Below are 16,873 nucleotides of genomic sequence, written 5' to 3'. Positions count from 1 at the left end.
AGCAATCTACAGATTCAGTGCAATCCCTATCAAGCTACCAGCGGTATTTTTCACAGAGCTAGAACAAATAATTTCACAATTTGTGTGGAAATACAAAAACCTCGAATAGCCAAAGCAATCTTGAAAAAGAAGAATGGAACTGGAGAAATCAACCTGCCTGACTTCAGGCTCTACTACAAAGCCACAGTCATCAAGACAGTATGGTACTGGCACAAAGACAGAAATATAGAGCAATGGAACAAGATAGAAAGCCCAGAGATAAATCCACACACATATGGACACCTTATCTTCAACAAAGCAGGCAAGAATATACAATGGAGTAAAGACAATCTCTTTAACAAGTGGTGCTGGGAAAACTGGTCAACCACTTATAAAAGAATGAAACTAGATCACTTTCTAACACCATACACAAAAATAAACTCAAAATGGATTAAAGATCTAAATGTAAGACCAGAAACTACAAAACTCCTACAGGAGAACATAGGCAAAAATCACATAAATCCGACATAAATCACAGCAAGATCCTCTATGACCCACCTCCCAGAATTCTGGAAATAAAAGCAAAAATAAACAAAAGGGATCTAATTAAAATTAAAAGCTTCTGCACAACAAAGGAAACTATAAGCAAGGTGAAAAGACAGCCTTCTGAATGGGAGAAAATAATAGCAAATGAAGCAACTGACAACTAATCTCCAAAACATACAAGCAACTTAAGCAGCTCAATTCCAGAAAAATAAACGACCTAATCAAAAAATGGGCCAAAGAACTAAATAGACATTTCTCCAAAGAAGACATACAGATGGCTAACAAACACATGAAAAGATGCTCAACATCACTCATTATCAGAGAAACGCAAATCAAAACCACAATTAGGTACCATTTCACACCAGTCAGAATGGCTGCGATCCAAAAGTCTGCAAGCAATAAATGCTGGAGAGGGTGCAGAGAAAAGGGAACCCTCTTACACAGTTGGTGGGAATGCAAACTAGTACAGCCACTATGGAGAACAGTGTGGAGATTCCTTTAAAAATTGCAAATAGAACTGCATTATGACCCAGCAATCCCACTGCTAGGCATACACACCGAGGAAACCAGAATTGAAAGAGACACGTGTGCCCTAATGTTCATTGCAGCATTGTTTATAATAGCCAGGACATGGAAACAACCTAGATGTCCATTAGCAGACGAATGGATAAGAAAGCTGTGGTACATATACACAATGGAGTATTACTCAGCCATTAAAACGAATACATATGAATCAGTTCTAATGAGGTGGAGAAAACTAGAGCAGATTATACAGAGTGAAGTAAGCCAGGAAGAAAAACACCAATACAGTATACTAACATATATATATGGAATTTAGAAAGATGGTAATGATAACCCTGTATGCGAGACAGCAAAAGAGACACAGATGTATAGAACAGACTTTTGGACTCCGTGGGAGAGGGAGAGGGTGGGATGATTTGGGAGAATGGCATTGAAACATGTATACTATCAGGTAAGAAAGGAATCACCAGTCTATGTTCGATACAGGATACAGGATGCTTGGGGCTGGTGCACGGGGATGATCCAGAGAGATGATATGGGGTGGGAGGTGGGAGGAGGGTTCAGGACTGGGAACTCATGTACGCCCGTGGTGGATTCATGTCAATGTATGGCAAAACCAATACAGTATTGTAAAGCAAAATAAAGTAAAGATAAAATTTTTTAAATAAAAATAAAAAATAAATAAAACAAGTATTCAAATGACAAAAAAAAAAAAGACAGAGACATTACTTTGCTGACAAAAGTCCATCTAGTCAAATCTATGGTTTTTCCAGTAGTTATGTATGGATGTGACAGTTGGACCCTAAAGAAGATTGAGCGCCAGAGAACTGATGCTTTTGAACTGTGGTGTTTGAGAAGATTCTTAAAAGTCCCTTGGACTGCAAGGAGATCAAACCAGTCAATCCAAAAGGAAATCAGTCCTGAATATTCACTGAGAGGACTGATGCTGAAGCTCCAATACTTTGGCCACCTGATGGAAAGGAAAAAAAAAAAAAAGAAAGAAAAAGAAAAGACCTGATGCTGGGAATGACTGAAGGCAGAAGAAGAAGGGGACAACAGAGGACAAAATGGTTGGATGGCATCACCAGCTCCATGGATATGAGTTTGAGCAAGATCCGGGAGCTGGTGATGAACAGGGAAATCTGGCATGCTGCAGTCCATTGGGTCTCAAAGAATCAGACATGACTAAGCAACTGAACACCATCAACAACATCGGAAGGGAAGAAGTAAAATTGTTATTATTTGCAGCTGACATGATACTACATATAGCTAACGCTAAAGATGCCACCAAAAAACTATTAGAATAAATGAGTTCAGTGAAGTAAGATATAAAATCATTAACTATAAATCTGTTGCATTTCTATACACTAATAACAAAGTGTTATTCACTATCAGAAAGAGAAATTAAGAAAAAAAATTCATAATGTGAGAAGCTTCATCTTACTCAACAGTTATGAGTTTTTGAAGAGTCTGAGAGTCTTCTGTGAGTATGTATAATTTTTTGGAGATATTTCACATCATAAAAATTTTCCTTTTTAAAGTATACATATAATTCAAAGGTTTTTAATATAGTCAAAGGGTTGTGCAACTATCACTACCATCTAATTTCGGAACATTTCATCACCCAAGAAGGAAACTCCAGCTCATTAGCAGCCACTTCCTAGTCTCCCCTCAGCTCCTGACAACCACTGATCTATTAAGTCTGTAGATTTGCCTATCCTGGACATTTTTATACAGATGAAGTCATATAACATGAGCTTTTGTGTCTGGCTTCTTTCTGTCTGGAAACTCTCTTGCTCCAAGACTCTAGATCACAAACATAACAAGAAAGAAGAAAGACATCTTAATTTTTTTTTAATTCCTTTAAAATGCCACACTAAATGTTTAGAATAAATAACTCAATAGACCAACCAAGACTCTAGTCTAACCTATCTCTAGACCATAGGAAGGAATACTGCTCAAACTTACCAGGTTGATTTAGGTCTGGCCTAAGCTTAAAAATCACCCCTAGGACTAAGCAGGATATCATGAGAAACATAAGGGCTTCAGAGGACCCTGAATCCAAACCCTGGCAAAGTCATTCACTAGCTCCAGGTTGACCTTGAACCATTTATCTAACTACATTTTCATTTTTCTCAGGTACAAACTGAGCATGACGACAATATATTCTTTGTGAGGTTGTTATGAGGACTAAAAATAATTATATGAAGCATCTAATGCTTGGCATAAAGAGAGCCTTCAAATTACTATTATTGCTACTTCTTCTATTATTTTTCTCCTGTTAAATGCTTTTTTTAATCACCCGTGTCACCTGTAAACTGAACAAAGAATTATATTGGTCATCATCCTTGCCCTCAAGGAAATCACATACTATGGGAAATGTACATTTTTTTTAAATCTAAGGTTGTATGTCCCTATTGTACTTTAATCCTACCACTTAGTGTTGGAGAGGAATGGAATGATGAGTATTCTCTTCCAAGAAGCAGGGTGTCAAGATGAAATGAGTCATGCAGGATATTTCTTGGGAGAAATGCCTGTGAAGAATTAAGAGACAAGGCAGCAGTCTTGATGGGGAGAGTCTTCAGAGGCAGACCATGATGCAAGTCTGACTCTTGGGAAAGAAGAGACAAGCAAAAAAGACAGGATAATAGGAAGGTCAGACTAAAGAATCGCTTTGAGAAAGACTAAGTCAGGACAACTGGGAGTCCTTAGGCAAAGATTACCCATGGCAGGGTGGTCCTGTGTTGGGCAGAAATGGCCACACTCAGTCCCTAGCTGAGAAGAGCCCAGGAGGAGTGGGGTCTGTCAGTGTGAGAGCAGAGGATGGTCCCAAAGAGGCTGCAGCTGTAGACAATGAACAAACCACACTCCTAACAGGAGGTCCTCATGAAGGTTGATTTGAGCAGCATACCTCCACAGTCTCTACAGAACTCCCAAAGTCAAAAATTATTGGTGTCATTAACTATACTTAGTAAATTCTCCATAAATTGTTTATTGAAAACTGAGTAAGTGCTGATTTTCAGCCATTAGATAAAAGAGCAAACCATTTACTCAATCCAGGTGGATTTGATTTCATAATTCCTGAAGAGGGGAAATGTATTCCACCATTTGAACTAAATGCCAAACCCCAGAAAATGTTCCCATGACATAGAAAATCCAAGCCTACAAATAAAAAAAGTGCGGTGGGGTGCTGAACTGAGCAACAGAAGTGTCAGGCAAAGTGGCTTTGAGGCTGAATTAAACCCATTGTTGATTTAAGTATCCACTTAATTTCGCTTATACAGACACAGCCACAAGATAAAGCAATCAGCAGAGGGTGCGGCCTCAAAGCTAGAAATAAGGCAATGGTATGGGGAGAGAGGTGAGAGGGGGAGTTCAGGATGGGGAACACGTGTACACCTGTGGCGGATTCATGTTGATGTATGGCAAAACTAATACAATATTGTAAAGTAATTAGCCTCCAATTAAAATAAATAAATTTAATTTTTTTTTAAAAGATGGCAGATCAAGTACTTCTGAAACAGACAACAGAGTAGAGAAAGCCTCAGGAGCCCAGGCTGGTGGGAAGATGTTAATTATGGAGGTACACTTGGCTAAAGGAATTCCCTGGTAGCTCAGGTGATAAAGAATCTGCCTGCAATGACCCAGGTTCAGTCCCTGGGTGGGGAAGATCCCCTGGAGAAGGAAATGGCAACCCACTCCAGAATTCTTGCCTGGAAAATCCCATGGACAGAAGAGCCTGGCAGGCTACAGTTCACGTTGTCACAAGAGTCAGACATGACTTATCAACTAAACCACCTCCACCACACTTGCATAAAGCACACAGCAACTGGAAAGCAGGTCACCACAGTACCCACTGGAGTCGTGAAAATGATAATTTCAGTTTTCAAAGAATCAAAACCACTAGGGGTGAGGCTAGCTGTTTTGAGTCACAAATCTGGAAGTAAAATGAGCTCTCTAAGCTAATGACAACAAATAAAGGAAGGCAGAAAGAAGAATAGTGTTCCTATTGGGTTTTTTTCACTTTCATAAACGGCAGCAATCTACTTCAATTTAAAGAGTATTTAGTGAGCACCTGCTATACACAGAAAGAAGCAAGGTTTGAACGTTCACATGTCCAACAAACGTTGCTGAGCAGCAGCTCCCATGAGCCAGATACCTGCTAGATTTTGGGGAAACATGGAAAAACATTCCCAATTGCTTCCCTCAATTCTGCCAAAGAAACAGACCCACAAAACAAAATAAAATACACATGATGTATTGTAGATCATGCAATGATACAGGAAGGTCCAAGTACTATGAAAATATTCTAAGTTGGTGACCATATAACTTATGATCCAAGTCAGAGTACTATGAATGAATATCAATAATTACATTGGTAAAACAGGCATAAACTTGGACTGTTACTGGCCAAAGCAGATGAATATACACAAGGAATAAAAATGGGAAAAAGAGAATTAGGAAGAGAATGAAGAAGCTAACTTGTCAAAAAGAAAAGGTGAGAGAGAAATCAGTCAGGCAGGGAATGAAGAAGAAACAGTTTAAAGAAGCTATCATAACTTTGAAGCTGGAAAAAATCTTGAAAATAACCTCACAACTTTACCATGGAGAAACTAAGGAATGTGGGTAGAAAACCAGCATTTGTTAAACACCAACAATGTGCTAAGTGCTATGCCTAGCACTTAAAAAGTGTGATCTTATTCAATCCAACCTAAAACATAGGTATAATTATCCTTGGTTTACAGATGAAAACACTGAGGCTCAGTGAGTTCAAGTGACAGCTGAGATTTGAACCTCTGCTTGTGAATTCTGAAGTCTCCATGCATAAAATTAGTAGCACAGGCAGAGTACCTAGGACTATTCCAATTGTTAGGCCAGTGCTACTTTTACTGCATAATAGGGTAAGTTTTTTCTGGGTTGAATGGTGTTCCTCCAAAATTTACATCTCTCTGGAACCTCAGAATGGGACTTTTATTTGGTAATATGGTCTTTACAAAAGTAAGCAAGTTAAGATGAGGTCATACTGGATTAGGGTGGCCCCTAAACCAATAACTGGTATCTGGAAAAGAAGAGGGAGATTTTGAGCATTCACAAAGTGGAGACTGCCAAGTGAAACTACAGAGCAAAACATATAAACATGAAGGCGAAGATTGGAGTGATATTTCTGCAAGCCAAGAAATGCCAAGGATTGGTGGCAACCACAAGAAGCTAGAATGAGACAAGGAAGGATTCTTCCCCACAGCCGTATGAAGAAGCATGGCCCTACCAACACCTTGATTTCAGACTTCTGGCTTCCAAATCAGTGCGACAATAAATTTGTTTTTAAGTCACCAAGTTTATGGTACTTTGTAACAGTAGATTTAGTAAACTAATACAGAGTTAGAGAAAGGAACAGGAGGAGACAGCAGGAAGGATAGAATTGGAAGGACGGTTATGGGAAGATTAGTGGCAAAGAATCAGAGGCTGAAAAATTCTAAAGGACATGTAACTGGAGCAAAGGAAAAGGTGATGTCATTAAAACCCCAAAAATCAAAAATAGTTTCTTCGGTTCCGTGATGATACCACCCTGATCTCTAACCTCACCATTCTCACCATTACTCCCTCCTGCTTTTAGGCTCTCTGTAAGATTATTGGTCAGCTCTACCCAAGCAAAAAGAAAAGAGTAATGAAAGCTAGGAAAGAATTGACATAAGCTCCTGATGGCAATAAAACCACACAACTGTGAATGTCAGCTGTGAACAATGAGTCACAGCTTCAATTAGCAAAGTTGATATTCATAAGTTGAGGATAGATATGGTGATTTCTAATCAATGGTAGTAAAGTGAAAGTGAAAGTCGCATCCGACTCTTTGGGACCCCATGGACTATATAGTCCATGGAATTCTTCAGACCAAAATACTAGAGAGGGTAGCCTTTCCTTTCTCCAGAGGCTCTTCCCAAGCCCAGGGACTGAACCCAGGTCTCCTGCATTGCAGGCCGATTCTTTGCCAGCTGAGCCACAAGGGAAGCCCAAGAATACTGGAGTGGGTAGCCTTCTCCAGCAGATCTTCCAGACCCGAAAATCAAACTGGGGTCTCCTGCATTGCAGATGGATTCTTTACCAACTGAGCTATCAGGGGGTGTGCAAATATCAAGATAACACAGACCAAAATAGAATAATAAAAAACATTAAATCAATCTAAAACAAGTGAAGAAGAGGCAAATAGCTTAAAAGGGGAAATAGAAAGCAAAGGTTAAAATTTCAACCCCAATACATCTGTAATTACATTAAATGGAAATAAACTAAATAATTCAATTAAAACACAAATGACTGTATTATTAAATAAAGAAAACAAAATACTATGTACTGCTTCCTTGAAATATACATACAATGTGCTGTGCTTAGTCACTCAATCATGTCCAACTCTCAGGCTCCTCTGTCCATGGGGATTCTGCAGACAAGAATACTGGAGTGGGTTGCCATGCCCTCCTCCAGATATATACAATAAAAGGATACAAAAAGACTAGAAATCAAAAGAGATACATCATGCAAACACTAAATCACTTAAAACTGACTTCGGTTGAGTTGCCTCTGAAACAGGTCTAAGACAAATATTTGAAAACACATAGTTTATTTGGGAAGTGATTCCAGGAAGCTCCAGAAGGAGAACTGGGAAGGATGACAAGTGATAAAAAGAAAGAAAGGAAACAATACTGGATGTATTAGTGATCAGATTCCCCTATAGGAAACTGGGACTCAACCCCACCAAGAATCTCTGAGAGATGTAGAATACTCCTCAGAGTTGCCCTACTCAATGAATGATGAAGCTAAGGTATTTATCCTCCAGTTCCCATCTATCCTAAGATAAGGACTGCTACTGGGGTATCAACTTCCCAGAACTAATGGCCTATTTGCCCTGCACACAAGCCTAGTTAACCAGAGAAAACCCTCAGAAGGAGAGCCACAGGTGATCGCAGTAAGCACCACTGTGCACAAAAATGGCTAGAGTCAAGGAAAAATGAGGGTACTGACAGGATCTGATACATATTTAAAATAAACTTCAAAGCAAAGAGCACTGCTAGAGGTAAAGAGGGACACTTTGTAAAAGTTTTAACCCACAAAGAAAGATATAACCAATTCATATACCCCTAATAACACAGCATTGGAATATAAGGCAAAAAAAATTTATAAAACTAAAAAGGAAACAGACAAACCCACAATCTTAGCAGGACAGAATAATACTTTGATGGTATTCCAGCCAGAAATACATAACTTTAATTGAAGCATAGAGATGAAATTTAACAAATCCAAATTGAGGGCAATTTTACAAAACAAATGGTCTGTGCCTTTAAAAATAAAGGGTCAAGGTCATAAAAGACAAAGCAAAACTAACAAGCAATTCCAGATTAAAGGAGACAAAAAAGACACAACAATTAAAAGCAACCTGTTATTCTGAATCGGATCCTGGACCAGGAAAAACTCTTTTGCTTCTTTTACTATAAATGGCATTAGTAAAACATTTGGAAAAATCTGAATAAGGTCTGTTGTTTATAAAATAGTTTTGTATCAATAATTAAACAAATGATTCTACATAAAAACCCATTGATTTTAATAATTATACAGTATTTACATAAGATAAAGTTCTTTTTAGGAAATATACATTAAAATAATTAGTGGTAAAATAGATATTAAGTCTGCCACTTACTTTCAATTGGTTCAGAAAATATTATGTACAGGTAGGATGTGTGTGTACACAGATCCACCTTGATCAATTATCCTGTGCTTAGTCACTCAGTCATGTCCAACTCTTTGCAACCCCGTGGACTCTAGCCCACCAGACTCCTCTGTCCATGGGAATTCTCCAGGCAAGAATACTGGAGTGGGTTGCCATGCCCTCCTCCAGGGGATCTGCCCAACCCAGGGATAGAACCCAGGTCTCCCGCATTGCAGGCAGTCTTCACCATCTGAGCCACCAGGGAAGCCCTGATCAATTAAAGAGTGAGCTAAGTTAATCCTGAACATAGGAAAAGCTAAATTGGTTTCAACGTCAGGAAATGTATTGACTCCTTTTAAAGGAAAAGATTCTCATGGATCCCAAAAGGTATGTTCAGAGACTGGTTTCAGGAGAAACCAAAGTCTTTGTATTAGGAAAACAATGTGGGCAAAATAAAATTCCTTTTTATTCAGGCGGATATCATTATGTCCACTTTAAGACGGGGGAAAAAATATATTCTTCCATCCACCTTTCTATGATCCACTGAAAGTAAGTAATCTTTAAAATTTATTTCATATGCTCAGCAACACTCTGGAGAAATGGGAGGGTATAGGAAAAAAAAGCAATAAAATCATTCCTGGACTGAAAGAACATATAATCTAAGGAAGACTTAAGAACAATATCCAAGAAAATAGAATCAAGTATTTAGGCAAATACTAAAGTATATCTTAGAGATTACCAGTGCAACAAAAGTTCAGATTTTTCCAAATTCTTAAGAAGGCACTAATAAAGCGATTCCAGGTGGTAGGTGAGAAGTGACTGTACTACTTTTATGGCAGTTTCTAAGCCCAGGCACAAAGTTTTCTCATTGTTCTTTCATCTAAGAAGACAACACTGAAAAGCGACAGTTTATAGAGAAAAGGAAGACTGGGAGTCTGACACACAGCTAGACGCCTTATGTGCCCATCCGCATCACCTCAAGTTACCTTTCAAAGAGAAAAGCATCTCCCATACATGGCCATTGGTTCCAGATGGCCTGCGACCAATTTCGGACTTGGCCACTTACCAGCTATTTTCACCATGGGGAAAGTCATATCCTCTCTGAGCCTCAGTTTCTTTGCCAGCACAACAGAGGTGCTGCAGATAACTACTTCATAGAGACATTTGTGAAGACTGAATGATTTTACATAAAAACCTTTTAACCCAGTAGAGGGACCATTGACACACTTACTAAATGTTTGTTTATGAGGAAAGCTCTTCCAGTTTTATTAGGAAAGCTGTTACATAAAAAAAAAAAAAAAAAGCTCAGAGGCCCCCAAGTTCTGCATTCAGAGACTTCTCTGGAGTGAGAAATCTCAAAAGACATTGTCTTCAGCCTCTAGGTTTGGAGCCCCTTATACCCCTGATTCGGAGATCAGGCTGCTGTGGCTATGCTGTGACTCAGGGAAGAAAATGCGGACTGGCCAGTGCCCTGCTCTCTGTAAGACCCAAGGCAATACCATCCACAGCACATAAACATACCCCAAGTCTGGGCAAACATTGGCAAACATTGATGTAAAGTAACTCTTGTTGCCAAGCAATGTTTCCTTCCTTCCCCCCTTCTCCACATCTCCTACAGCCTCGAGGCCTTTTATAAGAACTCTGTTGTTTTCCTCTGCCCTTGATTTCATCTGGTGAAACAGGGTAGGGAGAATAAAGGTCCCTCGAGTATTATTTATGCCATTCGTTCCCTTGATCATTATATATGTGGGAACAGAATTTCAGAAAAGTGACTTGGCCAAAAACCTGGCAGGATGGAATCAAGAATTCAGTTCCCAGGTCATTACCCTTCCCTCTACTTTAAATGTTGTCTCTCCGGAAGCTCTGGTCTCTGAATTATTTCATCTTCTACAGAGAATGGAATTCGTTCTTAGTAAATACCTTTGAACTATAGTATATTAGATCCCTGCGGCTTCTGTAACAAATTACTGTCACTTAGTTCCTTAAAACAACACAAATGTATTCTCTTAAAATTCTGGAGGCCAGAAACTTGAAATCAGTTTCACTAGGACAGAATCAAGGTGCCAGGAGGGTCATGCCCCATCCCTAAAGTTTCTAGGGAAGAATTCTTTTCCTTTTCTTGTCTCTGATAGCCTCCTGAATTCCTTGTCCTGTGACCTCTTCCTCCATTTTCAGAGTCAGTAGTATAGTATCTTCTCTCTACAGTTCTCTTTCCTTCTCCTTCCATCGTGTGGTCTTCCAATCTGTGTCAAATCTCCCTCTGTCTCCTTCTTAAAAGGACACTTGTGATTATATTTATTGCCCACCTGTTAATCCAGGATGCTCTCCTCATGGAGAGAGCCTTAATTTAATCACATCTGCAAAGATTCTTTTGCAGTCGAAGGTAACATTCACAGCTTCCTGAGATTAGGACCCGTTCTATTACCAGACAGCGTATTAAAAAGCCAAGACATTACTTTACCAACAAAGGTCCATCTAGTCAAGACTATGGTTTTTCCAGTAGTCATGTATGGATGTGAGAGTTGGACTATAAAGAAAGCTAAGCACCGAAGAATTGATGCTTTTGAACTATGGTGTTGGAGAAGACTCTTGAGAGTCCCTTGGACTGCAAGGAGATCCAACCAGTCCATCCTAAAGGAGATCAGTCCTGGGTGTTCATTGGAAGGACTGATGTTGAAGCTGAAACTCCAATACTTTGGCCACCTGATTCGAAGACCTGATTCATTGGAGAAGACCCTGATACTGGGAAAGATTGAGGGCAGGAGCAAAAGGGGACGACAGAGGATGAGATGGTTGGATGGCATCACCAACTCAATGGACATGAGTTTGGGTAAACTCCAGGAGTTGGTGATGGACATGGAGGCCTGGCATGCTGCAGTTCATGGGGCACAAAGAATCAGACACGACTGAGCGACTGAACTGAACTGAACTTATTACCAGGGGTCATTATTCAGCCTATAACACATAGTAACTATTTTAATGAAGTGAATTTGAATGGCTTCCAAAATTGTACTTTACCCAAATGCAAACTGAAAAGGCTGGGATTAAGGAAGTTCTGGGGTGGGGGGGTTGGGGGGCGCTGGGAAAGCCTAATATCTGGAGTACAATGGAATGTTTATAAAATGTATTTGATCTTATTTGGATCTTAGTTCAGCAAACCAACTATAGAAAGATATTTTTAGACAATCAGGGACATTTGAATGTAGGCTGTATATTAGAAAATACCAAGAATTCTTAATATCATTCAACATGATGATGAAATTGTAGTTACATAAGAAAATGTTTATATTTTTACAAGGTGCCCACAGAAGTATGTAGGAGTGAAATGACATGAGGTCTGGAATTAGCTTTAAGATAATTTGGCAAAAAATGTGTTTAGTAATAGAGCAAATATGGCAAAATATTCCTAATTACTGAACACGGATGATGGGAATGTATGGGAGAAATCATAACATCATCTCTCTTTTTTGTATATATTTGAAATTTTTCAAGGAGAAATTACAAATATAGAGCCTTCATCTCAGAATATAAATTGCATGTCCCAATCGCCAAGGTTCAGCATCTGAGCAGTTGCTCTATAGAGAAGATAAGCAAACTGCAAGTGAAGAAACCTGTCAGCTTACAAAAAAAGGAAAGTGAAGCCTCAATGCTAGTGAGCCTGGTTGACAGGCTGGCTGCCTGGTAAACATTATAAAAGACATCTCAGGATTTTGACAGTAGAAACCCATAGAAACATGTTTGTGTTTGGGTGTTGGTTGTATTTCTGTTTTGAAAACCCATTTCTCCCTCTTTCAGCATGGGATTATGATACCCAATATAAGGATCCCTTCCTCAGTGAGGTTGGGATATGAAAGGAAAAGGGAAAAATTAAACCATCGGCCCCATCCTACCTGCTTTGAGTCCCTTTTCCATAATGCTGCCGGAGCAAGCCTTCCTACAAACCTATATAATCCTGTGCCCAGTCCATGCCAGATAAAATGCATACATCTGGTCTAGACGCACAGGACCCTGCATGATCTGGCCCCTCCCAAAGCTGGGAATCAATTAGTTCTAAGAAGAAAATTCAGCCCCCAAGAAATAAAGGAATAGGATAAAGGAATTGTGTGTTTGAATACCAGTCCAACAAAAAATTATATAACAAACAGAAATTGATAGTTAGCCTTGAACTATTAGGATGCAATAAAATTCAGCTTGGAATTTTTAACAGACCCATACAATCTTAAGGAACTACTCAGTATTTTATTGCAAATTCATACTGTGATATGAAAGATATTTGATAGGATGATTGGCATGACATTAAAAAATATTAACTAGATATGTTGGAAATCCTTCCTTTCTAAATCAAAAACCAAGGTCTCTTGTCTTAGTACAAAATAATTTAAAATTGCAAGTGCCCTGGAAAATTTAGGACACATGGATGCAAATATTTTCTTTTCATCAATGAAACAAAACAATACAAATGGAAATTTTCAGTGACAAGTGAAGGATCCCCCAGATTGGATTGCAAAATTAGATTTACTTGCTTACAAAAATACTCCCATGTACCATCAGTCTACTACCTCAAAACAAGCTTTCTCCTGTTCCTGAAGGTTTATTTGGATTAGGGAGATAAAAGCATATGTAATCAATAAACATAAACAAAGTACTATACCAATCCAAGTTATTTCTTTGAAATGATTATCCAACAATCACTTACTCCAAGTGTTTGTTTTCATCCTAGAGCTCTCTTTTGATTGGCAAACACTGCATCTTCTGTTTTCCCCGTTTGTCTCTTCTTGCTGGAAGTAAATTAATGGAAAATTAAGATGCTTTCAGGAACTTGGATTGTTCTCTCCTTTTCTGAACAACTATATACTTAGTTTCTACTCTCTTCAATTAGAATGATCATCCACTGGTCTAGTTCCATTAAGACTTTTCTTTACAAAAAAAAAAAAGCATGTTTCTTAATAATGGAAAATCTTTATATAGGAATTACAATGATTTCTTTCAATAACACAAAAAAACACAGAAAACAAAATACAGATAAATTGGACTGCATCAAACTTTTGTGCATCAAAGAACACTATCAAAAGAGTGAAAAGACAGCTCACAGAATGGGAGAAAATATTTGCAAGTCAGGTATCTGGTAAGAGATTGATATCCAGAATATTTAAAGAAATTTTACAACTCAACATGAAAATATAAGCAACCCAATTCAAAATTGGAAAAGGGACGTGAAAAGGAATTTCTCTGATATACAAATAGTCAATAAGCACATGAAAAAATGTCAATACCTCTAGTCATTAGAAAAAATGCAAAGCAACACCACATAAAGATAATCTTTCACTCATTAGGATGGCTATTATTTCTTAAAAGTGGAAAATAACAGTATAATGAGAATATGGAGAAACTGGAACCCTTGTGCATTGCTGGTAGGAACGTCAAATGGTACAGCCACTGCATAAAACAATTTGGCATTTCCTCAAAAAATTAAAAATAGAGTTACCATTTGATCGACAATTCCATTCCAGATATATACCCAAAAGAACTGAAAGTAGGCATTCAAACATACATTTGTACCTCTCTGTTCATAGCAGCATTGTTCACTGTAGCCAAATGTCCAACAACAGATGAATGAATAAACAAAATGGGCTACACAAATACAATGATTCAACCCTAAAAATGAAGGAAATTCTGATACATGCTACAACATGGATGAACCTTAAGGACATTATGCTAAGTGAAATAAGCCAGTCACAAAAAGACAAATACTGCATGACTGTACTTATTTGAGATACCAGAAGAGTCAAACTTATAAAAACAGAAAGTAAAATGAATGGTGATTACCAGAGGCTAGGGGAGGAAGAAATGGGGTATAATTGTATAATGGATACAAAGTTTCAGCTTGAGAAAATAAGAAAGTTCAGGAGATGGGGTGATTATTGCACAACATTATGAATATATTAAATGCCACAGAATTATACTTATTTTGGTTAAAATTTTTGTTAAAGTAATTTTAACATAGTCATTTTTATGTGATACACATTTTAAAACATTAAAAATAATTCATAATAACATATTTTTAAGGATTTGGCCATTATATAACATCTCTGGTATCCTACACGAATCCTGTAACACCAGACACACAGTAAGGTACCTAAAAATGATTTGCTTAGTAATTGATTGACGGGTATGTTTGTCAGTTTGCAAGATCATTATTTTTACATGCACAGGCAAAGGAAGGGAAAACAAAAGAGAAAAACATGTACTTGGCACCTACTATGTCCCAAACACTGATAAAGGTTTAATTTACCATAATTCACTTAATCACTTCCCATCATAATCAGAACTTCAATTGGGGTCCAGCTTGTTCAGTTTCTGTATGTATTTTTACATATTGTATCATCTCCGTAATTATCACAGAGCCAACATGTGATGTGATTTTGAGTCAGTTTCCCTCTAGGTGAATTTATAGTACAAGCCTAGACCACAGGCAACCACAACCACAAGATTCAAGTTGAGGCCCTAGAAGATAGCTCTGTAACACTGGACTTCTCAGGACTATCTTCAGAGCTGCCCCCTAGACCAAGACAGAGGAGCAGGTGGAGAGGCTCTTCATGAGCAAATCCCAGCAGCTGACTCACGTCCACTAGTAGATTCAGGGGTTCCTATTTAATGGCCACAAATCGATGGAAATGGCAAACCCACAGTTTTTTCAGGCTCATTAGGCTGCTTTGGGTACAAATATATCCTGAGAAGTATGTAAGGAACCTAGAAAAAAGCATTTTGGGGAGATTTTCAAAGATTATAATTTAGCTAACAGATTGCCATTAAATCCCCTGCTCTGTTCAGGAATGGAGCATACCTCAGTATAGCATTAACTCAGAACTGGTTCCAACTCAGATTATTGAATCCTTATGTCAAAATGATAATTTCAAGTCTGAATTTAAAGCAAAAGAGGTTAAACTATATTTCACTTCAGTTGACATAATTTTTACTCATGACAAATTCCACCTTCACAGGATCTTTTGCTTCCAACAAAAATGCAGACTTGTTAACAAAATAGAAGCAATTAGAGTTAATGAGGCAGGAAGAGGTAGAAGAATCCAAGACTAGAAGCAAATGATTCATCAACATAAGTGGATACACAAGCCCTTGTTAAATTTTCTCATGATTTATCCCATACAGAGCTACAAGTGAAAACACTTTTGGCAAAGCTTGAAAAAAAAAAGTTATTGAGAAAGTCACTTGATCTTATGGCTGGATTATGAAAAGAATGAAATGGGAGCTTGAAGTCACATAAAGGTTAGCTGACCTGAGTTCACTGGAAAAATCAATTAACCCTTCACTGACTCATATTGGGCCATCAAGAATTAACAAAGTACCAGAGAGTCAAGAGTTCCTAAAAAGGCAGTTAACTGATTTAAAACACTGAGTTGACTAAGATCTTATCCTTGATCACATTGAGCCCTTCTGCAATGCCCTCTTCATATCACATTTTTCAGATGGCTGCTCTGATTACCCCAGATAAAACTGATTAATTCCTTACTAATCAGAAGTCATAACACTTTCTTAGAAACACTAATGTTACCATTCTCTTCCTCTATTTTATAGTTTTTTGTTTGTTCATTTTTGGTTTTTTCCTGAGGGCAGGAATCCTGTCTTATTTTTTAATTTTTCAAAATGCTTTTTGTATAGTGGGCACCAGAAAGTGAAGCAGTGGCTTCAATTCTCTGGTCATGCGCCATTACGTGGAAAGATCTTTAAGTATCTTAATGCAGAGGAAGAACTGGCAAGAATCCAGACTTCTGTTAAATTTTATTTTTAATGGACTCGCGTTCTGATTTATATTGTACTTATGCTAGTTATCAAAATGCTTGATTTCCCAGGATACACAATTGTTAGAAGGAGGAAGATACACCAGAAGAATGTTGAATTACTAACAAGAAGAAATCATTTTGGAATTGAAACTCTTCCCAACCCATTTTAGGTTGTGTTCACTAGGAAAAAGACTGGTGGAGACTGCATCAAGATTTCATCCATCTCAGGTACATCTGTAATGGGGAGAGGAATGAAGGATTAGTTAAAGGAGAAATTGACTCTGATACAGAAACATCAGACTTTCTGGCTCAAGATGGCAGAGTAGAAGGATGT

At 38.1% G+C, this 16,873-nt stretch overlaps 1 long non-coding RNA gene across 1 annotated transcript in view; it reads right to left on the bottom strand.

Moving 5' to 3' along the window:
- Nucleotides 1–16,873, bottom strand: part of LOC121816352 (uncharacterized) — a 361,933-nt gene that overhangs the window by 330,068 nt on the left and 14,992 nt on the right. Inside the window, exon 2 of the long non-coding RNA XR_006055889.2 lies at nt 13,437–13,518. This is a non-coding gene — a long non-coding RNA (uncharacterized LOC121816352). The remainder of the gene's footprint in view (nt 1–13,436; nt 13,519–16,873) is intronic.

Source organism: Ovis aries, chromosome 1, assembly GCF_016772045.2.
Source record: "Ovis aries strain OAR_USU_Benz2616 breed Rambouillet chromosome 1, ARS-UI_Ramb_v3.0, whole genome shotgun sequence".
NCBI classification, from domain to species: Eukaryota; Metazoa; Chordata; class Mammalia; order Artiodactyla; family Bovidae; genus Ovis; species Ovis aries.
Note: the sequence above shows the minus strand (reverse complement) of the source record. Positions and strands in the feature narration are given on the sequence as shown.